We start from the raw sequence: 8664 nt of genomic DNA, 5'->3' as shown, positions 1-8664 counted from the left end.
GTAATGTATAGGTATGTTGAATCACTATGTTGTAAAAAAATAATAGTAAAATAAAAATTTGTGGGATCCCTGGGTGGCGCAGTGGTTTAGCGCCTGCCTTTGGCCCAGGGCGCGATCCTGGAGACCCGGGATCGAATCCCACATCAGGCTCCCGGTGCATGGAGCCTGCTTCTCCCTCTGCCTGTGTCTCTGCCTCTCTCTCTCTCTCTCTGTGTGACTATCATAAATAAATAAAGAAAAAAGTATTTTTTAAAAAAGAGAAGGCCCCCTAAATAATTGTGTACAAAGCCCTAATGAAACAATTCCCACTTCCCCATTTACCTGCTTGAACAATGTGCCCCTCCTAAAGCCTTCCACCATCCTAGGCCATGCTTCATCAGATGCTTTGGGGAACTGGAAGGAGGGTCCCCCTTTCAGAGCCCAGGATCCAACTCACATCCCAGGATCCAGGAGGTACATGACTGGCCTTGGCAGCGAAAGACTTAAGTCTCAGATTACCCTCTTTTTGGCATGGGGTTCCTTCTCCTGGGTTGGGGAATGGTGCCATCCAGCACATGCTATGCTAAGGCCATCCTGTCCAACCAGAAGCTATGCTGCTTCTGGAGCCTACTGGTGTTTCTTTATTCCAGGTCTGGCAAAAGCCTATTGTCTGTCCTTGAGCCTCTGTAGGACTGAGATACAGGGGAGTGAGAGGGGGAGTGGAGGGGTACCTGTGTGCCTGCCTCTGTTTCCACCTCTTACCACAAGCTCTAGGTCAAACCCTCTCCTTATTCCCATACCTTGGAATGGATCTTCTCCTAGCTGCTTGGGGAGGCCAGAGGCTCATGACAGTCCTGGTGAGCAGAATGGACCTTCGGAGGAGTGACGGCCTGGGCAGACATTAGGGGCTGTGCATAGCTTCTGGGAGGCCTACATAAACACTGGCTAGGATGGGGAGGGAAAAGAAGGGTGCAATGGGCTGCCCAGGAAAAAAAGCAGCTTTGGCCCCTCTAGTTCAGCCTGCATGGAAAGAAGGAAAGAAGCTCATTTTCGTCCTCCCATCCCTCTCCCCTGGTCTGCAGCTGTGAGTTGGGCCCGGAAAGACTGCAGTATCTTGAGGGGGGGGGGGCAGGAGAAGGAGGGAGAGAGAGAATGCGACTTTGCAAATTTGGGATCCCCCCCTTCTTCTAAATTGGGGGGGTGAAAGGGGGAGAAGCAATTTGCCAAAGAGATTTTCAATGCCACAGGAAGGAGCTTTGGCTCATTAGAATGCACAGTTTGCACCCTGAAAAAAAAATCTGTGCTGGTTGCAAAAATGCAGACGTGTGTAGGGGCCCAGCGGAGATTAAAAAAAAAAAAAAAAAGCGCTAGCTCTGCAATGCAGGATCTGCGAAGTTTTGGTGCGATGAGGAAATGTGGGTCGTGCTCGTTTCGTTTGCTTGTTCCTGCTAACCTACTGTCCGCCTGACTCCAGCGCGGTCTCACATCCCAGCAAGAGGCACTGCTGCTCAAAAACGGGGTCACGGGGCAGGGGGCCCTGAGCAGAGGGCTGAAGTGGGGGTCTGGGGTTAAGTACTGAGAGAAGGACTCTATGGGGCTGGGAGGGCCAGGTGGATGGGAGGGGACGCTTCCATGAGGGATGGAGGCTGAGCTTGTCTTTAGCACTAGCGTTTGTTCTCCAGCTGGACCGACGTTAGTGTGAAGTTCCTCCAGATCCCCCACCCCCCACCCCACCCTCAGCTCCTCCCTATCCCCGATTGGCAGAAGGACTTTCCTTTTCCTGTCCCATAGACCACTGCTGCAGAAAGAACCCTGTCTTCCCATCCCTGACCCCACAAATTCCCGAACTCTCCTTGTTCTAATCCTGGAATGGGCATTTGCTGCATCTCTGTGTGGCATCTTTCTTCCTAGAAAGAGGGGGCCAGGCAGCCTGATTTGGGGAGCCCAGGCTTCAGGGAAACCAAGTCTTGGCTCCGGGCTGACATTGGCACATCAACTCCAGGGCTGGGGGGGCCACTCTGTGCTCTTGGCTTGGGAAGGCCCTTTGTTCATGTGGGGTCTAAGGCTTTGGGTAGTATAAACGCCAAGGGGTTGCCTGGGAGGAGAATATGCCTGGAGAAACCATGTTTCCTACCCGGGTATTTGCTCCCCCAGTGGTTCAGGAGAGACAAAAGGAGACAGAAGCAGGATAAAGAGCCAGGAGGCAGGGAGAAGCAAGCCTAGTGCCCTTTTGCTCCTTCCCCATCTTTCCTCCTGGTTCTCTGGCCCGTGGAGGACAGGGCCGAGGGTGTTTGCGCCGGCCGAGGCTCACGCGGGCTGCCCAGGTCACATGGCCTGGGCATGTGCAGCCTGCTCCATTTCTACCACAACAACTCGCTCATAAACAGCCCGGCTGCTGCGGCGGTGGTGGCGGAGACATGTGCAAGCGAGGGGGTGGGGCACGTGGCCCTGCCCGAGCCAAGGGAAGGCTCTCGCTCAGCACTGCCTCTCCCCTCCCCACGCTGGCGCTGCCTCGCCACAGGAAATTCCTAGTGCTCCTTTGCTGCTGCTGCAAAACATGTTTTTGGGAAGTGACTTTCAACCAGGATCAAGTCCATGGGCTATTTTAAACGACGTAGAAGAGATAATCAGCCCGACACCAACTTCTGCTGCCCTTGCCCTATCTTTCTTAGATCCCTATACACGTTGGGGTGGAGGGCTGAGCAGGAATCACGTTTCACATTTCCAATTCTCACCTGTCTTTTCCTCTTAAACTATATAATATTGGAACCAGTCAGGTCCCCATGGTGAGCACTGGGGTCAGGGACTATGCTTCCCAAACACAGTAGTTCTCAGGATCCACTGGTGATCCCAGGATTAGTAGTGGGGTCAATATCACCTAGGCACCTATTCTTTTTATGTTTTTTTTAAGGTTTTATTTATTTATTCATGAGAGGCAGAGAGACAGAGAGAGAAAGGAAGAGACACAGGCAGAGGGAGAAGCAGGCTCCATGCTGGGAGCGGATGTGGGACTCAATTTCTGGTCTCCAGGATCATGCCCTGGGCTGAAGGCGGCGCTCAACCGCTGAGCCACCCAGGCTGCCCTTTATGTTTATTTTTTAAGGATTTTATTTATTTATTCATGAGAGACATACACACAGAGGCAGAGATACAGGCAGAGGGAGAAACAGGCTTCCTGTGGGGAACCCAATGCAGGACTCTATCCCAGGTTCCTGGGATCATAACCTGAGCCAAAGGCTCAACCACTGAGCCACCCAAGCATACCCTGAGCCCCTATTAGAAATACAAATTCTCTGGTCCCATTCCAGGCCTACTGAATCAGAAACTCTGGCAGTAGGGCCTAGCCCTGCAGGGGATTCAGATGCACGCTGAGGTGAGCACCACTGCTCTGAGGTTTTGTTCCCCAGCAATCAGTCCTGCAGGATCCAGCCCAAGATCTGTGGAATGTCCACTTTCCCCTTTCGTGCTGCTTCAGCTAAGTTTAGCCAGAGAGCACAACTGGATTCAGTTTGACTCAGTGTAAAAAGCATTTATCAAGTGCCTACTGTGTGCAAGGATTCTGGAAACGAGAGCAGAAAAGTATTGGGAGGATGAGTGACAGAACTGAAAAGGGCAGGAAAGGTACTGGGTGAGAGGGATAAAGGAAGCGAGGGTTAGGGTTGTAATAATTTGTCCTTTTTCCATCTTACCTACTCTTTGTCCTCTCCTGAGGCTTCTACTAGAACAGTTGGTTGTGGCTTAAATTGTTTTGAGGCTGGAGATAGAAACTGGTTCCTTGTCTATTTTTGCTGACCATGGGAACCACAAGCTAGTTAGAGCCATAGTTCCTTGACTCCTCATGCATAACTAAGAGAATATGAGCACTGTCATATAGGCACATGCACACACACGCACACACACCCTCCTTGGGATCTCGGAGATGGGCAGGGACAGCCAAGAAAAGGAATGAGATCCCAGAGGGTTGGAAGTACCCCAGGCAAAATGAGTTTAACAGATAACAAGCAGGAAAAGTCTTTCAATGGGGGAGGGTGGGGACAACTCTGGCCTATTCTAGCTTCCTAAGCCCCAGAAACTGCAACCAGAGGAAGCAGAGGGTCTCTGAAGCAAATCACAAAGGCTCCTGAGAATGAAACCCGAACCTGGAAAGCAAAGCGAGTAGGGAAGTAGGGGAATGGACATCAGATCAGAAGGGTTCCCTTTCAGGGTGCCTGGGTGGCTCAGTTGGTTAAGTGTCTGCCTTTGGCTCAGGTCATGATCCCAGGGTCCTGGTACTGGCCCCACATTGGGCTTCCTGCCTGGTTCTTCTCCCTCTCCCTCTCTCCCTGCGTGTGCTCTTTCTAGCTATCTCTCTTTCTCAAATAAATAGATAAAATCTTAAAAAAAAAAAAAAAAAAAAGAAGGGTTCCCTTTCACAAGCAAACAGAACAAGGATGAGGCATGGGGCAGGGTGGGGTGGGGGTGGGGTTGGTGGAGAGCAGAGACGGGAGCCATGCTCAGCCAGTCTCCTCTGGTCTTTTCTCCTGCATCACCATGTAGCTTCTCAGGAGGAGAGGTCCTATTATTGTCTCAGGTGTGACAGATTGACTCCTGGCCTCTTCCTGCTTCATTTTTTGAGGAATATGCTTTCCTCTGGTTCTCACAGAGCCATTTCTCTCACTTCTCTCTGCAAGGGTTCCTCTCTGTGCCTGAAAGGCTGTGGGCTCAAGGAGCAGACAGCCCTGCAGGCTCAGCTGCAGTGACCTACATTGGCTCTCCCCTAGGCCCTGGGTGTGGGGGCTGAGGTTTCAAGATAGGAACTTGGGAATCTGGCACAGGTCTGCAGATGACGTCAGGGAGAGAGGCTGCAAAAGTGGCACTGAGGCACCACAGGCAGGGGATACTGCAGGACTGCATTCTCAGTTTGTCGTTGGTGGACAACATCAGAAGACAATCCAAACCTCAAATATGAAAACATTTCTGAGCAGAGGACCCCTTGGATCAGAGGCAGAGGTCTCTTACAGGCCCTGGTCTCTATTCACTAGATTTGGAAGTGGTTTCTGCCCGCTTGCTCCCCATTCTTGTTGAACCCACCCCAGCCTGCAGAGGCTGGAAAGATTTCCTTGGCTTGATGTGGATCAGTGAGTTCAGATTTCGGCTGATTTATTTCAGGGATATGAAGGCTGAGTAGAGGTGGTCAGATATGCAGAAATCCACTCCCAAGCTTTACTATATAGAGACCCATGTGCTTCCTTGGATCTGAGGTTCTGAGCAGGATTCAAAAGAAGCCCTATAACTGAATTACCATTTATAACTCCCTTACCTCAGGACCCTGGCAGATGAACCTCTCCTTCCAGCTATAGGCTTCTGGAACTGGAAGGCAGGTTCGAAATAGGTGTTTTCCCTCTCTCTCACTATAAACCAGTGTTTAGGATGCCCGCTACCTCCAGATTGTGGATTTTTTTTGTCCTGGTAAGGAAATGCTATTGTAGGGGAAGAAATTAGGTGGTGGTGACAGAGAATGATAGATGAGCCGTTTACTTACGGGGTGGGGGTGGGTGGGGATGGGGGGGGGGGAGATTGCTCAAACTCCTGAGGGGGAGAGCACACAGCCAGTGCAGGACTGGATGGCTCTTCTCTCCAAAGGGCTTCCCCTCCGCCAAGCCCCACCCCCAAAGCCCAGGAAGTCCACAGCCTGGCACCCAGCCAGAGTGAGAGCATTCCTCAGGACTCTGACAGGCTGGGGGCTGGGGGAATGGTGGTGGTGCTCCCACCCTGAGTTTGGGGAGAGGGTAAGGAAACACGCGGGGGAGGAAATGACCACAGAGAAGAGGGTAAGGGTAAGAGATGGAGAGCTAGTTCCCAGTGCCACAAGTCCCTTTTAGACAGAAGAGTTGAGGCTGGATGCCTTCCCAACGGCCCTGTGAAGGGTCTGGAGCTTCAGAGCAGATGACCTCCAGGTCACCTCTCTGCGCCCGGTTGTCACTGACGTCTCACGCAGTCGGGAGGTTCTCTCTTCGTCCCTTACTCTGGGGCTGTGGTTGAGCTCTGGAGCCCCGCAGTGGCGAAAGTCTGGAACTGCAGCTGGGCTGGGGGAGGAGCCCAATGGGTCTCCCACTGTCTCTCCACCCGGGCCCCTCCTTTTCCTCCTCTAGGCCCGGGACTCTGGAAATAGCACCTGGTAATGGGAGCGCTGACAGATGTTGAGTTATAGGAGAGCAAGTGTCCCTAGTCTTTAATGTCCTAGCTTACTCGCTTTTCGGCTGTTTCCCTTGAAAATAGGTGCCCTTGGACTCGTCCCATTCCCTTCCACACATTGCTCCTTAACATGCACACGGAGAGCCTGCTACTTGGTTACACTAAGGTCCCCCTTTTTGGGGCCCCTGGACCTGTAGCTCTTCGACTACTATTCATGACCTCTATGACTGTGAATGACAAATGGCCCTGTGATCATTCTGATTTTTTAAATCTTTTTTTAATTTTTTTTATTTTTTTATTTATTTATGGTAGTCACACAGAGAGAGGGAGAGGCAGAGACACAGGCAGAGGGAGAAGCAGGCTCCATGCACCGGATCGCGCCCCGGGCCAAAGGCAGGCGCTAAACCGCTGCGCCACCCAGGGATCCCTCATTCTGATTTTAAATTTACCCTTCCCTACCCTTCCTTCTCTAAGCACTGCCTGATAGATAACTCTTTCTCCTAGTCAACCTCCTAACATATGCCTTCCATCACCCCAATTCCCAACGCAATCTCCCAACCTCACATCCCATGTGGGGAAAGGGAGTGGGGATGAATGGACAAAGCCAGGTGAGAATTTTTTTTTTTTCCAAAGAAAGCTGGTTCCCTGCTTGATTTCATTTGACCTATATTCTAGCCTTCCCTGATTAGTCCTCTTGATCCATGCATCAAGCCTTCCCACTGGACTAATTTTGCTGTCCTGCCCACCTCTCCCTCCAACATGATCCCCTGTGCTCTTCCCATCTAGGGCAGATGTCCTTAACGCTGAGACAAAAAACTCCGCTTTGGAAATAAAATTTATGTCAGCTCTGGAGGAATACCAGCCCATAGAGGGAGAACTGCTTCCAGTGTGGGCTGGGGAAGGGGAGGTGATGAAGGAGGCAAGAAGCAGAACACTTGCTCTAGGAGAGGCCATGTAATTAAAGAACTCCTGGTTCTTGTCTGCTATCTGTGGATTTCAGAGAGCTCTGCCAACAACAATGAAGAACTCTGGGAGAAATGGGAGTTGGAGTAGAGGTAACCAACTGTGCAGTGAGGGATTAAAACTTTACCCAACTCCACCCCTGGCCGTTTTCTTTGATGATATCTCCTCTTGAATTTGCCTCGTCTTTTAAACTATGTGATCCTTAAGGTTATTAATGGGGGAGCTATGCGGCATGAAATCATTATTTAAGTAGACACAGCCACGTTCCCATATTGCACTGCACACCTCAACCTTCCTCTCCTCCCAGGCTGCTGCCCCACATTCACCCTGAAGGGGGCACTTTTGTTCAGTCGTTGGTGCCAGAGACAAGGGAGCCCCAGGAAGGAAACATAACAATTGGTCACGTGTTTGGGGGGGCGGTTCTCGCAGGGGCTGCTGGGACCGGGAAGGGAGGTACACGTGGAGTGGGCGGAGTCCGCTGAAAGTTTTGGCGGGGCTGGTAGTGGGCGAAAAATACCCAAATTTGAGTTGTGATTTAAAAAAAAAAAAAAAAAAGGCAGCAGAGAGGGTGTGTCTTGCCCTCGGAGGGGCCGCTGCAAAGGGGAAAAGAGGAGCAGCACACGAGCCTCCTGCTCGCGGAGGCCAGGGACGCAGGGCAGTTCTGTTTCTGCCAGAAACATCTCTGAGCCCTATGGGGCTTCGGAGCCGGAAACCTCCGTGGACCCATGCTGGTTCCCCATTCCCCATCCTCCGGGAGGAAGGAAAGGTGGCCTCTCCCCCTTGATCTCATTTCGGTGCCATTGTGGGGCTGGGCTAATGCCAGCATCGCAACCCCAGTCTTTATTTACCTTTCCAAGAGCCTCAGGAAGCCGCCCAGATGAATCCTTTCTCCTTGGGGAGAAGCCAAAATAAGCCTCTTTTACTTTTACCTAGTTCTGCCCCACAGTTAGCAGAAAAACACAGCTTCGTACAGTCTTTAAGAGGGAAGGGGCCTTAGAGATGATCTACTTCAATTTTCTTTTTGGTATAGGAAAACCAAGACGCAGACAGGTAGAAGGGCTTGTTCTTCGCACACCGTAGGCACTCCCTTTAAAGAATGTAGGTTATAGAAATGGAATTTGCCATCCTGAATACGTAGAGTAGTGGTAGCCTTGGCTCTAACTCCATCCATATGATCAGCCAGAGGGCAAAAGGGAATGGTCCTTATCCCATTAAGGATAACATAGGCAGATTATTACTTAGGGACTTAATTAATGGGTCCTAAGATTTTCCTACTTGCCCTCAAAAAGGAGCACTTCACTTTATCCCTCTTGGTCTTTAGTCTTTGATATTGTGGGCCCTTATGTGTCTTAGTTCAGGAATGACCTTAGTTCAGTTTAAAAACCTAACGGTTTATAAGGAATTCTCTTCCCTTCTTAGAAGAGTTTCTTTTCCCAGGGCTCCATTTTCTGGTTTATCTACCGCATCCTGTGACTTGAGATCAAGAAGATCAGACCTCTAAATCCAAAAATTCCAGCTCTTTGGCTTGGGGGAGAAAAGCATGTTTAC

The sequence above is a fragment of the Canis lupus genome, chromosome 9 (genome assembly GCF_003254725.2).
Source record: "Canis lupus dingo isolate Sandy chromosome 9, ASM325472v2, whole genome shotgun sequence".
NCBI classification, from domain to species: Eukaryota; Metazoa; Chordata; class Mammalia; order Carnivora; family Canidae; genus Canis; species Canis lupus.
The sequence above is the reverse complement of the archived record's forward strand: the minus strand, read 5'-3'. Positions refer to the sequence as shown.